The sequence below is a fragment of the Heterocephalus glaber genome, unplaced genomic scaffold (assembly GCF_053883595.1).
Source record: "Heterocephalus glaber isolate CG9 unplaced genomic scaffold, H.glaber_assembly_v1.0 deba00000347, whole genome shotgun sequence".
Classification (NCBI taxonomy): Eukaryota; Metazoa; Chordata; class Mammalia; order Rodentia; family Bathyergidae; genus Heterocephalus; species Heterocephalus glaber.
This window is the reverse complement of record NW_028258143.1, coordinates 61,930,295-61,947,388: the sequence shown is the minus strand read 5'-3', so window position 1 is coordinate 61,947,388 and position 17,094 is coordinate 61,930,295.

Here is a 17,094-nt window from a genome sequence, read left to right as displayed (position 1 = left end):
TCCCTTTAGCTTGTGCTCCTGCAGTAGTCGCGGCTTGGGAGGTGATAACTGATCCCAGTGAAGATTTTGTAGATTGATGAAATGGTGTCTGCTCCAAACCTGCAATGAGAGGCACTGGCGCGTGAGAAGCAGCCTGACTTAGTGTGAATACAGTGTATCCGAGCTTCACCTAGTAGCTGGCTCATGGAAGCTGCATTCCAGTATTTATGTCCTTATCTCCTCAAACCTGGCCATTTGGATGAATAGCCCGGAGCAGCTTGTGACTGCTGGTATTGAGATTTCTAATGTTTCTTTGTTTGGGTTTGATGTTTCCTCTTAATTAGATTCAGGTTATGCATACCCAATGGGAATATGGAACACCATAAAATAACAATATTTCCTTCTCAAAGTGTCATGTCTGAAAACATGCTCTCTTCCTGTATTCCTCAGTGGTAATATGATAAAACTTACCACTGAGCAAATAGGTTTCCTAGCCCTGTCTGTTTAAAAGCTCTAAAGGCAATTATATCTCAGTAGAAATAAACATGCGCAACGTCCAGATTTTAGTCTTTAAATTCCATTCCCTACTTAGAAAAATGACACATTTCAGGGTTGCAGCAGGAAAAGTATGAGCTAGGGCTATGTCTTTTTTCAAATATTACTTTTATTAGTACATAATGATCATATCCATCATGGAAAGTTGGTGCATGCGCATAACAACTTAATTCTTTTATCATCCCCTTCATTCACCTCACATACCCTTTCTCCATCACTTGCAAAAGATATATATCTTTATTTCCTAGTATCTATCTTTTATTTTGCTCTGTATTTATATTTTGGGTTTCTCATATAAAAGAAGCCACGTGACATTTAAGCCTGTATTTCCGATTTATTTCACTTAACATTATGGTCTCAAGGTGTATCCATTTTCCTATAAATGACTCAAGTTTATCTTTCTTTATGGCAGAGTAGTACTCTATTTTGTATAAATATCACATTTTCTTTATCCATACATCTGTTGATGAACACATAGCCCATTTCCAAGAATTGGCTCTTGTGACTTGTGCTGCTAAAAACATGGGTATACATGTAGTACTGTGATATGATCTCTCAAACTCATTCAGGAAAATACCTATAATGGGAATAGCTGGGTTGAATGGAATTTCTCATTATAGCTTTTTGAGGAATCTCCATACTGATTTCCATGATGGTTGTACTAGTTTACATTTTCACTTACAATGTAGAAAGCTGCATTTTTCCCTGCAGACTTGCCAGCATTTATTATTTTATTTCTTGATAGTCATTATTTCTGGAGTAAGATGGAATCTCAGTCTTCATTTGCAATTCTCTAATGGCCAGAAATGTTGAATATTTTTTCATATACGTATTGGCCATTTGTACTTCTTCTGAAAAGTGTCTATTCATTTCTGAATTTTTTGTTGGATCTTTTATTTTGGGGGATTCTAATTTTTTCAGTTCTTTATATATTTAGATATTAGTCCAACAGGGGTCCTGAGTGGGTAGCCGGGGATCCCACTTTACAGAGGAGTTTCATAGGGTGAAACCCACGTGAGTACAATGTGGGCCACAGCCATGAACATCCAATAAGGTTACAAGTACAGTCACCTAGTAATGGTGGTCCAGTTGGGAAGCGAGTCACGTAACAAGCGTGGATGGAAAGAACAAAGATTCTCCTAAGAAGTGGTGGGTTCAGAGGTCTCTGGTCACCCACTGGGTGGTTAATGTCTGTTTAGACTTCATTAGGTCCAGTGTTTGTTTTCTGAGGAAGTATGTAGGTCTGGTCATCTTGTCTTTATCTTGAGGCCCAGTTTCTAACCGATGTGTCTCCAGCTGCAGCTGTGGCGTGTTTCACTTTTGTCCTGACTCTCTCGAGGGCCTAGCCCTATCTGACTGTCTATAATATTTCTACCTAACTCATCTGTCTATAATATTGCTATTGTGAATGGTATTGGTTTTCTAATTTCTTTCTCAGTGAGTTCATAAATGGTGTACAGGAACACTATTGATTTTTGTATGTTGATTTTTGCATCCTGCTATGTTACTTTCGTTATTCTAGGAGACTTTTGGTGGGATATTTTGGGTCTTCTACGTAAGATCATGTCATCTGCAAATAATAATTTGACTTTTTCCTTTCCTATAAATTTCCCCTTTATTTTTCTTATTGCTCTGGCTAATGTTTTGAGTACTACATTGACTAGAGGTAGTGATAGTGGATATTCTTGTCTTATTCCTGATTTTAGAGGAAAGGTTTTAGCTTTTCCCCACTTAGTAAGATGTTGGCAATAGGTTTGTCCTAAATGGCTTTTATCAGATTGAGATATCTTTTCTTCTGGCTGGTACTGCTGGCCCACTCTGTTATTTCTCCCTGGAGCTGCTAATTCTCCAGGGCTCACCTTCTCTTGGGTCATAGGCCTCATTCCCAATAAGGTCAGTCTGCTACCTGGCAGCTCTGCTGCCCAGTGCAGAGGGAAAACAATGCACAAAGCAGGCATGGAGTTGGTGGGTGGCCACGGCCAGGGTGTGAAATGCATGGGTGTGGAGTTGGGCAGGAGCAAACACTGCCTGGAGGCAGGTCCCGTCCGCACTGTGCCCATCATTTTATGTCAGAAACTAAGGCGGTGCTAAAAATGATGAGGTGATGCCTTAAAGACATGAGATAGATTCAAGGGGGTAATCTCTGTCCCGATCTGGGACCTCATTTTAAGGATAGTAATGAATTATGAAGGGATACTGATGAGAGAGGGAAGTAAGTCAGATTTATAAAAAACAGAGCTCAATGCAAAGCCAAATCAGGGTGTGGAATTCCATTTCTTACTCTGAAGGTCTAATTCAAAGGAGTCAAAATGGGTTGTTCATTTCTACACGTAGCCTTTCCTCCCTTTATATTCAAGTTTTTCCCAAGCTCACAGACATGGATCTGACCCACTGTGTCCTCCTCCTCCCTCAGACATCTCCTTCCAAGCCCTGTGCTCTGCAGTCCTCATCTGACCTGTGTCTCTCACTTAGCTGTTGTCCTGTGATTTTGCTTCACTCTTATCTTGGGGTAGAGCTCTGGTTTTTGAGATCCCTTAAGGTTTTGTTTATGGCTTCATTAGTTGGAGGCATTCCATCAACAAACTATCTAAGAAAATTCTCTTCATTGTTTGCTGCTATTTGCCAGTCTCAGTCGGCCTGAGCTAGGGAGGCATTTGTCCAGTTTTCCAGCATACCTAGAATTCCAGTCTGATTCTTGTTCCTTTTGTAGGTAACATGTAAGGGGGGGGCGGGGGGGGTGGGCATTTTTTCTCTGGAAAGTTTTGGGATTGCTCAATAAGCAATCCATTAGCTTGAGGTCATCTCTGGAATTTGAGTTCCTAGGTAAACTGCAACTTACCTGTCCCTAAACCAACAGAAACCCAATTTGGAAGTATATTTTTGGTTCTCAGTCAATAATGAACAGCTAAGTTTCAGCCAATCATAGTGGCCAAGAGATCAGACCATATCCAAAGAAGGTAAGTGACTGGCTGGAATCAGTGAAGCCAGCTCTGCTTCCATTTTCTGTCCATAAATGCTCACTGACCAGGCTGTGGAGTAGGGTGCTATGAACCCCTGTGGTTCTGACTGCTGCCCAATGCACAAGTTGTTGCTTGCTCAAATAAACTGTTGGATGTGTTTTGTCAAAAATTTTTAATGAGATATTTTTGGTTCCGAAATTTTTCAATTTCATTTTCCATATGAGCACTTTTTTTTTTTGGTATCAGGGATCAAACTTGGGACCTTGCGCTTGCGCTTGCGAGGCAGGCTCTGGAACCACTGAGCTAAATCCCTAGCCCTGACCACTTCTGACATCTAGCTTCCCAGCCCTTCCTTTAGCTCCTGCCACTTCCCACTAGGTCAGTCCCCTCCAGCCACATTAGGCCCCTTATCACTTTCTTAAATTGCTAACCTGCGCCTTTTCTCCACCCACTATAACATTTGCTTTAATTGTTTATCCTCCGTTCCCCTGCCCCTGCCAGACTCAAATCTTCATAAGATCAAGAAATTTAATTCATCATTTTTAATTCCCAGAAAAAGCCTAGCACATGGAAGTTTCTGTTGAATGATCTAGGGCAGTGGTGGCAAACCTGCAGCATGAGTGTTGTTATTCTTTTAAGACAAAAGTTGTTAATGTATGAGGTTTTTTTCCCCTCTAGTCTAAAACCTCATTATTCAGGTTTAACTGCAGTGTTGCCACTTTGCGATCAATAAATGGGTTTTGGGTCACTAAAATGTTCGTCATGACTGATTAGGGAATGTTGAGCTTTTGAACCTAGCTCATAAAAATGATTTGTACTCGAGAAGACAAAGGAAAAGCGACAGGAGGACCAAAGTTTCCATTAGTGGGAGAGCTGAGTCTGATAGCTCACTTTTGCAGGTACATGGGCTTGAAATTACAGGCTTGGTATTGACCAAGAAACTGGCAAGTATTTTAGTGGACTGTCTAAGCCTAGGTATGGGATTTGTGGCAAGCAAAGAGATAGGTTCAACAATAAACCTATTGATTGGAACTTTAGGGGACATTAATTTGAAAGGCCAAACAGAAAGCTGAAAATGAATTAATCAATTCTATCAGAATTCATGCCAACTCTAACAAAATGTTTTAGAGAAGGAAAAGGTTGAATCCATTTTTTGCATTATTCTTAGACTTCAAAATGTTATCCTATTCCACATACCCCAGAATCCCTCACAATGATAACCAACTACACTAGTGTAATCTTCTGTAAAAGTTTTGCTTCAGTTGATGCATTTAATCCTAATGAAATTGTGAAAAGTTACAGCATAGAGATGAGAGTTATTCATTGATAGTATATCTACATTTGTGAGGATTACGTATAAATTGCCTTGTGTGCCTACTTTTTTCTTTTTGTACCAGGCATCAAACTCGGGTCCTTGCGCTTGCGTAGCAGGTATTGAAACCACTGAGATAAATCCCCGGCCCATTTTTTTCTTTCATTTATTCTCCAAATACATATTGGGCACTGACACCATTGTCTTAAAAGTGAACAAATTAGTGTCTCAGCTTTCAAAGTTTATGCAGTTAGAGCAGGAAAACCAACACATAAACAGGACTGAACTTACAAGATGAGTTTTAGAATCCCATTCTGCTTCCCTTGAAGATTATATTATTTAGAATTCAATTAAAAATTCATATCTTCAACACTTTGTAAAGTATAAAACAATTTATAAATACTTTAAACATCATTGTTGAAATGCATATTTGACTCAAATATCCATTTAAATCTCATGTCAAAATTAAAATGTAACTATTCTAACTGGATAGCTTAACACACTAGAAATAACTAAATTCCTGCTTTAAAGTGCCTTATCTATCCACATTATATTTGAGTGCACTAAAACACTGTATATGGTTTGTACACCTTGACACTGGATGTATTAAACAGACATAAAGTGAGAAGCAGAATAAAGTAGTCGTTATAGGAATCAGATTCCACTTGTCAAGAGAGATTTCATGCATGAGGCCAGTTTAAAGAGTACGGAATTGAAGCAGGTTTGGCTAGTGTTTTGCTAATCAGCACAGACAAATCTATTTTCTCCGGTATAGTGTCAGAGCACTCACTGACTTCTAGCTGAGCTGTTAAACTTAAGATTTTTTTTTTTTTGCTAAATTTCACTTTATAGTAACTCACTTGATACTAATTTGGCCAAAATGGCATTCAAAATGCTGTGTATATAAATGGCCACCTGAACGCATCTCTCTCTTGATTTCTAACTCTTGAGGCTGGGTGAGGGGTTTTTATGTTAAGACTTATTCACACCAAGGCAGGCTAGCTTTTGTTGCCAACCAGTTATGATACAGGAGGACTGAAAAGCAGGTTCTTTTAGTTTCTTTAGTTGGAGAATCACTGCTTGGATTCAGATTTTATGGCCTGACTCCCTCAGGGGTGAATCACCCACTTCTGAGGCACACGTTCATGTGGGGTGGATCTGTGGGTTGTTTGGCCACTGGATTTGTATAGTGTATATTTTATTCTAAATGAAGAACTAATAATAATATTTACTTGAAAATATGTCATAGAGTTTAGATACTGGAAGAGTGAAAAAGGGAAAAAGGAGTAGGGATAGTTAAACAGGAAGGGAGAGAAAAAATGGTCACTTGGGAGAAATAAGAAAAAAAGCAAGGGTAATGTCCGAAACAAGTCAGGTTAGCAGACACTGCAACTGATAAATCACTAAGGTTACTGGTTTTGGTGCTGGAAGGCATGACTGTTACTGGTATAATTTACTTTTTAAAAAGAAAAAGGCAAGCTGGGCATGGTAGTGCATATACCTGTAATACTAGCACTCAGGAGGCTGAGGCAGGAGGATTGCTGCAAGTTCGAGGCCAGCCTGAGGTACATAGTTCAAAGCCACCCTGAACTACATAGCGAGACCCTGTCCAAAAAAAAAAAAAAATGCAGCTGGTTGTGGGGATGTAAGCTTGTCAGCCCAGGGGAAGGTGAGGAGGAGGATTTCTGTGAGTTCAAGTGCACATGGGCTACATAGTGTGTTCAAGGCCAGCCTGAAGTATGAAGCAAGACCCTGTCTCAAAAAAAAGTTGCTTCACTAGATAATGGCTTTTACTTCTAACATTTTATATAGCAAATTTAAACATATCTAAGTATTACTAAGTCCTATGGTGTATAGGAGTATTTATTTGCAAACTTCATAAACTTCACATGCAGAAAGTCATGTAATCTAAATAAATTTTTTATTGGTAAACTTCAGCAATTCTCAGTCATCAGCATAGAGCAAGCTTCTGCTGGAGAAGGTCTATCTAATTTGGAAAATAGCATGGGAAAATTAAAGAATGAAATTGGGCTCAATAAAAGTTTTGTTTTCTTACACAATCTCTTCCTCGGCTCTTGAATTGAGTTTATATTCTATAAAATGCTAATGTTAAATAATCTTTCAAAACTCAGTGGACCATATATGTGTGGTTCTATTTCTAGATTCTCTGTTTTATTCCAATGATCTATATGTCTTTCCTTACACCTACACTGCCTTGATTACTGTAGCTTTAGAAGTCTTAAAATTAGGTACTAAACGTCTTCCAACACTTTTTGTTTTTAACTTTTCTAGGTCCTTTGTACTCCTACATAACTTTTAAATTTCAATATCCAATTCATTTATAGCAAGTATACACAGACCTGAATTTTTATATATACCTTGTGTTTTCTAATCCTGCTAAATTCAAATACAAGTTCTAGGGGCTCCTAGAGATTTCTTAGTATTTTCTCTATAGATGATCATTTCATCTACATATAAAGATTTTACTTCTACCTTGCCAATCCTATCCTAATTGTGTCATTTTATTGCCAGACTACTTTGGTGGGGCCTAGGTTTCAAAGTTTAATGGACAGATAAAGAGTAAGCATATCTGCCCTTGTTCCCCACCTTAAGGAGAAAGCATTGTATCTTCTCTGTTCGTATAAGGCGTTCTCACTGGAAGTATGGAGTACATGTCTTTCATCTGTTGAGAAGGTTCTGTTCTTCTTCTAGGCTCCTGATAGCTTTTACCATGAACAGCTGTAGAATTTAGTCCCATACTTTTTCTCCAGCTAGTGACAGGATCATATCACTTTTTTCTTTCCTCTGTTAAAATGATGACTTTTGGGGGTGGATCTTCCAATGCTGAACCAACATTGCCATCTCTATAATAAAACCACTTTCTACATCCTGCCAGATCTGACTCCCAATAGTTTGTTTTGTTAAACAAATGTCTATCTATGTTCATACCTTTTTCTTCTATTATCTTTATCCAGTTTTAGGATTAGCACAATGTTGAGTTCCTAAAATGAGGGGAGAAGTGTTCCTTCTTTTTTCTGCTTTAATTGTTTGATATACTTTATCAGTTAAAATGTATATGAGCCTGCTGTTGTCATATAGGTAGGTTTTCAAGCTAGTAATATACTTTCTTTAATAGTTGCTATTCAATTTTATATTTCCTCCAGAGTTAGTTTCATTAATTTGTCTTCCAAGGTACTTCTTAGAAGTTGTCAAATTTATTTCAAAACAGATTTTTGAAATTTGCTTTCTATATCCTTTTAAATTCTGTAAAATCTGTGGTGATGTCTCCTAGATCTTGATATTGTAATTTTAAAAATGTATAATTGATATTGTGTAACAGGAAGAAAAGGTCTAAAGTTGCAGGGGAAGTGGGAGGGGTAGGGGAAAGGAAAAGAGGGAAAAGGAAAAAAATGGAAACAAAGTCTTTGCAAATAGGGAAGGGTGGAGGAGGGGGTGAAGGGAGGGCAGGGGAAGGGGGGCGGGAAGAACCAAGATACTCATATAATGATACAAGATCCCAATGATGAATGTAACTGTATTTTATACTGAAAATGTACCAATAAACTTAATGGGGAAAAAAGTTTTTCTCATTAGACACTAAGTTATAGGGTGGACAGTTGAGGTACCCTTTGAAATAAGGAAATCAAGGTAGAGTATGTAAAAAGTCAGCCAAGATCGCACAGCAGAAGTTGGATTGGGGGTAAAAGATGAAAAAGATACTCAGGTAGGAGAATAATAAGAAAATTAAGCAACTTTACACAAAATATTTTGATGTGAAAAAACCAATAATTTTAACACTGTAAAAGTGAGAACTGAGATACCTCATCATACCAAGTGGGATGCTTACTATCAAAAAAATTTTTAGGGCTGGGGATTTAGCTCAGTGGTTTCACCACTTGCTGCACAAGCACAAGGACCTGAGTTTGATCCCCAGTACCAAAAAAAAAATTTTTTTAAAGTGTTGAGAAGATATAGAAAAGTCAGAACTGTTGTGCACTCTTGGTAGAAATGTAAAGTAGTGTGTCTACTGTGGAAAACAGTATGATAATTTCTCCCACATTAAAAGTAGAATTGAAGGGCTGGGGATTTAGCTTAGTGGTTTCGCCACCTGCTGCGCAAGTGCAAGGAGTTTGATCCCCAGTACCAAAAAAAAAGAAAAGAAAATGGAAAGAAATCCCTTTTTCCTGGGTAGGAAGAACCAAGGTAGTGAAAATGGCCGCACTTCCAAAACTGCTATACAGATTCAATGCAATCCCAATTGGAATCCCAACAGTATATTTCACAGCTAGAGAAAACAACCCAAAAATTCATTTGGAACCAGAAGAGACCTAGAATAGCAAAAGCAATTCTAGACAACAGAGACATGGCAGGGGGTATCACAGTCCCCAACTTGAAACTATACTACAAAGCCACTGTGGTAAAAACAGCATGGTACTGGCAAAGAAACAGACCCAAGGATCAGTAGACTAGACTAGAAGATGCAGAAACAACTCCAAACACACTCAGCTGCCTCATCTTTGACAAAGGAGCCAACCACCCTCACTGGAGGAAAGATAGCCACTTTAATAAATGGTGTTGGAAAAACTGGATTTCAGCTTGCCAAAGATTAAAATTAGACCCCTATCTTTCACCATGCACTAAACTAAGATCAAAGTGGATTAAAGATCTAAATATTAAAACAGAAACACTAAACTTGCTGGAGGATAAGTTAGGTAGAACTCTTGAAGACACTGGCATAGGAAAAAAACTTTATGACCAAAACCTCAGTAGCACGGGAGCTAGCACAAAGAATCAACAACTGGGGTCTCCTCTTATTAAAAAGCTTTTGCACTGCAAGAGAAACCACCAACAGGGGCCGGGGATTTACCTCAGTGGTTTTGTCGCTTGCACCTGAGTTTGATCCCTGGTACCAAAAAAGAAAAAAAGAAACCAGCAACAGAGCTAACAGACAACCTACAATGTGGGAAAAAATTTTTACCAGCTGTTCCTCAGACAAAGGTCTACTATCTAGAATATATAAAGAACTCAGAAAAACCAGACCCCCCCCAAATATAAGACCTAATTCAAAAATGGGCATCTGAAATGAACAGACATTTCTCAGACAAAGAAGTAGAAATAGCAAATAAACATATGAAAAAATGTTCAACATCACTGGTCATTTGAGAGATGCAGATGAAACAACACTGAGATTCCACCTCACCCCAGAAAGAATGGCTGCTATCATGAAATCAACCAATAACAAATGGCGGCAGGGTTGTGGGGAGAAAGGAACCCTTCTTCAGTGTTGGTGGGAGTGCAAACTGGTGCACCCACGGTGGAAATCAGTGCGGAGATACCTCAGAGAACTAGGGCTGGAGGTCCCATTTGACTCCGCTATCCCCCTACTGGGAATCTTCCCCGAAGAATTAAAAGAATCATACCACAGTGATATATGTACACCCATGTTCACAGCAGCACAGTTTGTAATAGCTAAAGCTTGGAAACAGCCCAATTGCCCATCAGCTGGAGACTGGATAAAGAAGATGTGTTGGGGCCGGAGATTTAGCTCAGTGATTCCGCTGCCTGCCTCGACAGTGCAAGGTCCTGAGTTTGATCTCCGTCCCCCCTCCACCCGAGATGTGGTTTTTTGTGAAATGGAGTACTACTCAGCCATAAAAAATGACAAATTAGAGACATTTATAGCTAAGTGGATGCACATTAAGGCCATACTCTTTAAGTGAAATAAATAGAACACACGTGTAAATACTGAAGTTTCTCTGGTGTGAGAAACTAAAAGTGTAAGTAAGGATCAGAATGTATAATTGATATTGTGAAATAGGAAGAAAAGGTCTAAAGGAGTAGGGGAAGTTGGAGGGGTAGGGGAAAGAAAAGGGAAAAGAAAAAATGAGAAATAGAAAAAAATGGAAACAAAGTCTGTAAATAGGGAGTGGTGTAGGGGTGAAGGGAGGGCAGGCGAATGGGGAAGAAACAAGAACCAAGATGCATCATGTAAAGGTACAAGTTCCCAATGATGAATGCAACTGTACTGTATACCTAAAATGTACCAATAAAGTGAATGGGAAAAAAAATAGAATTGAAGCCGGGGATGTAGCTCAGGTGCAGGGCACCAGCCTCACAAGCGCAAGGTCCTGAGTTCGATACCAGGTAACAACAACAAAAAAATTGACTAGTAATTAATAGAACTTAACAGTAGCTCTACTTCTAGGCATACAGGTATGATAGAAATACACAGTGAATGTTTAAAAAAAAATTATGGGTCCAGGGATTTAGCTCAGTGGTGCCGCTGCCTGCCTCGAAAGCTCAAGGTCCTGAGTTCAATCCCCAGTACCAAAAAAAAAAAAGAAAGAAAAAGCATGGGAGCGCAACTAAAGACAATGAAAGAAGACTCTAGAACTGCTTCAGAAAGTGACAAGAACAATGAGGTAAGTGTCCAAAGCAAGGGGAAGTATTTGGAAGGGGATTAATGGCAATGCATCCTACTGTAATAACATTTAAAAACGTAAACATTAACCATATTTTTAATCACACCTAGTACATTCAAAAGAACTATAGGCAGTGTCTCAAAGAGGTTTTTGTCCTCTTGTATTCATAGCACCATTGTTCACAATGGGCAAAAGATAAAAACACAAGTGCCCAAGTACACATCACCAGATGAATGAATGAACAAAATGTGGTCTATATAAGCAACTGAATATTTTAGCCTTAAAAAGGAAAGAAATCTTGAGATGTGCTACACCATGGATGACCCTTGAGGACATTTTGGCAAATAAGCCAATTACAGAAAGAGAAATTCTGTATGAGTTTGTTTATGAGTGGTATCTAGAGTAGGCAAATTGATCGCAAATAGAACAGTGGTTGCTTGGGGAGGAGATGAGGTCGTGTTAATGGAGATAAATTTCAGCTTTGCAAGATGAAAAAGTTCTGGAGATTGGGTGTGAGTAGCTACTTCTCTAATTTTGGAACATTTGTCAATAAAGTCTGTTCTATGAGAAAAAGTCATTAACTTTTAAGTGATCATAAAGTCCTAGAACTTGTCCATTTCCAGAGAGTTCTAAATATTCGATCTTCTCATCTTCCCAGGAAGAAATTTCCCAGGCTTTCCTCTGAGTTAAGTAGAAGTTGCCTGTGCTGTAGAACCCGTCTTCCTTTGTCCTCTGGAACTAAAGAACGCAAATGTGTCTATCACTTCAGAAGAGCATTATTACCACCCATTTTTCCTTTTGGGACATTTTCCCTTTGGAGATAAATATTTCAACTCTTTACCCTTATATTCTAGATATGTTCACAATTCTACCACTTCGTTTTTCTTTTCTTTTCACTGTATTTTTCTCTTATTTCTCTTAGTGACTCTTCAAATACTTGTTATACTTATTTCTGAGATTATAGTAAAAGAGGTCTGTTTTTCTACTAATTGTTACTTCAGTTAGAGGCACATCATTCTTTGCCTATTACATCTCATCACATGAGTACACTTTCTTCAGTCCTCTACCTGTTTTGACTAAATTACATCCCCCTAACTGGTCAGTTAAAATTGAATCCACAGAGGAAGCACGAGAGTCTTCAGATGTGGCCTTGCACAGAAAGATCTCAGCTTACAGCCTGGCTTTGACAGGGACATTTTTATCCTAATGAACTCTTTGGTGGTGGTTATGGCTTATATCTACGTGGCCCCAAAGCCTTGTGTGCTCATAGGTGGGGCTTCTGCTAGGTGACTGGGTCATGGGTGTATGATACTGGGTTTCCCCACTGATTGTTTAGCATAGTTCTGGGTGTGGATAATAGATTTACTGAAGCAGGAAGACACACCCTGAGTGTAGGTGTCACCAACTAATAGGCTTGTAGCCTAGATGGAATAAAAAGAGTAAGAAGGAAGGCTTGCTTCTTCCTGCCTGCCATGCCATAGAGTGTTTCCCCTCTGCCATGCCACCCTGCCTTGGAACCAGCTAACTATAGACTGAAACTCTACAAACTGTGAGCTAAAATATACTTTTCCTTTTACCTTGTGGGTATCAAGTATTTTGTTCCAGCAGCGAGAAAGTAACTTAAGGCCCTAGAAGATCATAGGTTTGCCTAAACTTCTTGAACACAACTTGTAAACCATTCAGAATAAAAAAAAAAAACCATGCAAATAGTAAGGAAATTAGGCCCACACTCTTTTCCTCCACAATTCCTAGAGTCTAAAGAAACCACAGTGACTAGAGAGTGTTATGTGCCTTGCTGGGGACTGTCTTAATATGGGGAGATGGACAAATGAGCATAGAATCTGAAAGAAGGGCTGACCTTCGGCTATGGGTCATCTCCCTGTCTGCTTACATGAACAGAGGAGCTGCAACTGCTCTGAAGGCAACAACTGCAACCCAAGGAATCCCTAGGGTTTGGGAACAGACTGGTGTTCAGGTTGAGCTCAGCAAGTATTTTTTTAGTGCATGCTACTTTAAGATATTTTTATACCATGTCACACACGTACATATATCAGACAAAATCCATATTTATACAGTACCAGTAATTGTCAGGATGCATACTGGGGCAGAGACGGTAAGGCTTTAACTTATATTCCACAAGAAAACGTACATTTCCCACCCTCTGCTGTTAGTGTGACTATGGGAATACTTCCACTGAAGGAGGATGAAGTTAAGTGGTGTGTGTCACTTCTGGGTTAAGGCGATGGAAAACCACACGCACAGTTCCCCAGTTGGTCCTCTTTCCTGAAGGGGCTGCTTAGACCAAATCAGCCTCTGTCAGTGTTGCTTTGAGTCACGCAGAACACAAGACACCCTGTGTCTCACAGTAGATGCGCAGTGTGAGCGAGAGACAGTTTCATTGTTAAGCTGTTGGGATTTTTGGATTAGTTTGCTACTGCAGCATATATTCTATTCTGGCTAATAGTTCAACAGAAACATGGGAAAAGAATGTAAGCAGGTAACTCATTGTGGAAAAAATAGGGATGACCAATAAAATATAAAATGATGGGAAGATTGAAGAACAATGAGATATTTAATGACCAGAATACTGACACACTTGGAAGATGGTGGTGAGACATGGTGTTGAATGAGGGAGGAAGCAGGCGCTGGCACGCTGTCCATTCGCTCCGCATTGCACACAGCCTTTTGGAGGACAGTTTGACAATGTCAGTCTATTTTTGTGTATATAAGGATGAGGACACATTTGAACAAGTATATATAACATAGTCATAGAAGCAGCTTTTTTCAGCTCTGGGAAAATGCTCTAATAGAGAAGCTAAAATATCTAAATGTCCATGATAAATGTTTAAATATATTATTTCATATTGTTAAATATTAGTAAAATTTAGAGCAGTTAAAAACAATAGTGTAGGTTATAGATAATAGACACTTTGAACCATCTCAAAATGTTAGATGAAAATTCAAGTCACAAAATAATATATTTGCATAGTGTGATTGCAAGGCCTCTTCATAGTTGCACGTATAAAGGTGCATTTTTGTACACGAAGGGTTTGTTAATAGACATTGAGAGACTCAGGTTTTACCTTACAACTTCTGTTTAAATTTTATGACTAGGGAGTATTCAGGTTATCTGTGGACTTAGGAAATTAAAAATGGGACAGAAATATGGAAGAACAGAAAGGTGGAATTAAAATATTTTTATCCTGGTGAAAACCAGAATTAAACTTTACCATGTATATCAACTGTCACTCCAGTTTAGGTTTGTGTGGGTGTGGGAGGGAGACAGACAGAGACAGAGGGGCTCAGTACGGATGGCAAAGGGCACCCCAGGGAGGAGCAAGTGCTGGTGGCTGCCCTGTGAGGCTGGGTGACTGACTCCCAGGTGTCTTGCGCTGCCAGCCCCCTTGGGCTCTGCTTGGAGATGGCAGCGGTCACCACGGGGAGATGCTATTCTCTGCCCTTCAGAGAGAAATGAGTTGCTGCTCTTGCAAAGAGATGACGGAGACCGCTATGTCAGTCTAGTCTGACCAGAAAATCGAATCAGTGTTTGAGGATTCAGTCTTACAACTTCAGTGAGGCAACAAGAATATAGTTTTCCAGCATGTTGAGAGAGTAATCCAATTACATGGGCTCTTAGATTCCAAGCTGAAAGGAAGTATTGGTAGGAAAATGAATTTTACCAGCTTCTTCCACAGTGGTCCTACTGAAGGGCCAAAGAATTCCATTCTCATCCTGTGACTTTGCTGCTTTTCACTCATTAAAGTGATTTACTGGTAAACAGATGAATACACGTTTTTTATTTCCTGTTCTGCAAAAATTTCAATGTTATGCTAGTTATAAAGATGTTTTTCTTTTTCTTTTTGAGACAGGGTTACACTGTGTAGTTCAGGCTGGCCTTGAACTTGCTATATAGCCCAGGCAGGCCTTGAATTTGTGGTGGTCCTCCTGCCTCAGCCTCCAGAGTGCTGAGAACACAGCCTTGTTCCACCATGCCTGCCTTTGTTTTGCTTTTTTATAACTAAAATTTAGGTACTCCAAGGGCTAAGCCAGGAGTATCACCAGTTCCCGGGCAGCCTGGGGAACTTAGTGAGAACTTGTCTCAAAATAAACAACAAAGGGCTGGGGATTTAGCCCAGTGGTTCCACTGCCTGCCTTGCAAGCACAAGGTCCTGAGTTCGATGCCTGGTACCAAAAAATAAAAATAAAAAAATAAAAATAAGGCCTGGCTATGTAGCTCAGTGGCAGACCCCTCTGGGTTTGATCCTCAACACTGAAAAACCAGACACACACGCACACAACACCCCAAAACAAAGCAATCTAAAATTTAGTTTTAAAACTTTATTATGAAACATTTTGAACAGAAAAAAACAGTATGATCAGTCCCTGTCCATTACTCAACTCCAAAATCTGTTACCGAAATAAGATTGGCCTTGGTTAGTTTTCCCCACATCCTGGTCACTGAGTTGTTTTGAAGTGAATTTCAGATATTATCATTAAAAAATACCATTAGCTTAATTAAAAATAATACCCCCTAATACTTGATGAATATCAAATATTAATGATCATTTTTCTGCTTTTTGTTTGTTCAGATCAAAATCTACATACTGCATTTGGCCAATAGGGCTCAACAGCCTCTTTCCTCACTGTTACCTTTTCTTTTTTTTTGGTACCGGGGATCAAACTTGGGACCTTGTGCTTGCGAGGCAGGCGCCGGAACCACTGAGCTAAATCCCCGGCCCCACCTTTTCTTCTTACCATGTTTTTATTGATGGAATCATGTCATTTGGTCTACAAACTTTCCTGCATTCATTTTTGTTGCCTGCATATTTAAAAAATATATTATTTACATGACTCCCTGATGAAGAAGAGAGTGTTCCTCACATAGCGAGTGGGTTCACCATGGTACAGATGAAGGAAGCCATTTTTCCAAATCCCGCAATTATCACCTGACTAGAACTCAGCAGCCCAGGCCTTGGGCCAAGAGCTCTTCTTACCTGAAGACTGGGAGGGACTTTTACCTCAGAAATTAAACCAGGACTGAAATTACCAGAAAATTCTGAGAAATTTGAACAAAGAAAAACGAGGCAATCATCAGAGTTTTATAAACATTGTGTCATTTCTTGAGTGTGGCCCATGTAAACTGAGCAGGGCCTGCAGCTCCCTCATGAGCGGGGACCTCAGAGCGCATCTTGCCTGGTCCACAGACGCACAGGGTTTTCTTAGATTTAGTCTTTCTGCTAGTCACACATTTGAGCATTTCTTTATTACACAACTTTGGATGTAAAATAGTTTTAGTTTCTTTGTGATTTCGTAGTTAATGACTGATACTTAAGAACTTTAGTGGAAAAAACAAGGCAAACTAGGCTGCGTGCTTGTTGTTCAGTGCTGAAGCTGCTTTTTAAAAAAGGAATAATGAGATGTCTCTGCTTATTTTTCACTGCCACCTACTGGTGCCTGATATTTCTAAGTAAAACCCTCAGGGATACCTGCCCGAGGGACTTCCATGCAAAGAAAAAAAAAGTTATAGGGCCGGGGATTTAGTGGTTTCGCCGCCTGCTGCACAAGCACAAGCACAAGGACTCGAGTTCGATCCCCAGTACCAAAAAATAGAAAAAAGAAAAAAAAATGTTATGAAGTCATAAAAACTCAAGTTTCTTTCAAATGATTAGGTGCTCCATTGGTAGGCAGAGCTACCTTAAAATTTAAACACCTTAAAAACTTAATATCCATTACGGTACCTGTAAGCGTTGCAAAGGCTGCCAACTGGACTTAGCATCTCTAGTGCTCATAATGACTTTCTACTGAGATGTAAGATTTGAGCATGTTCATGGGGGTTTAGTATGGAAAGTTGATATAATGGGCAGTA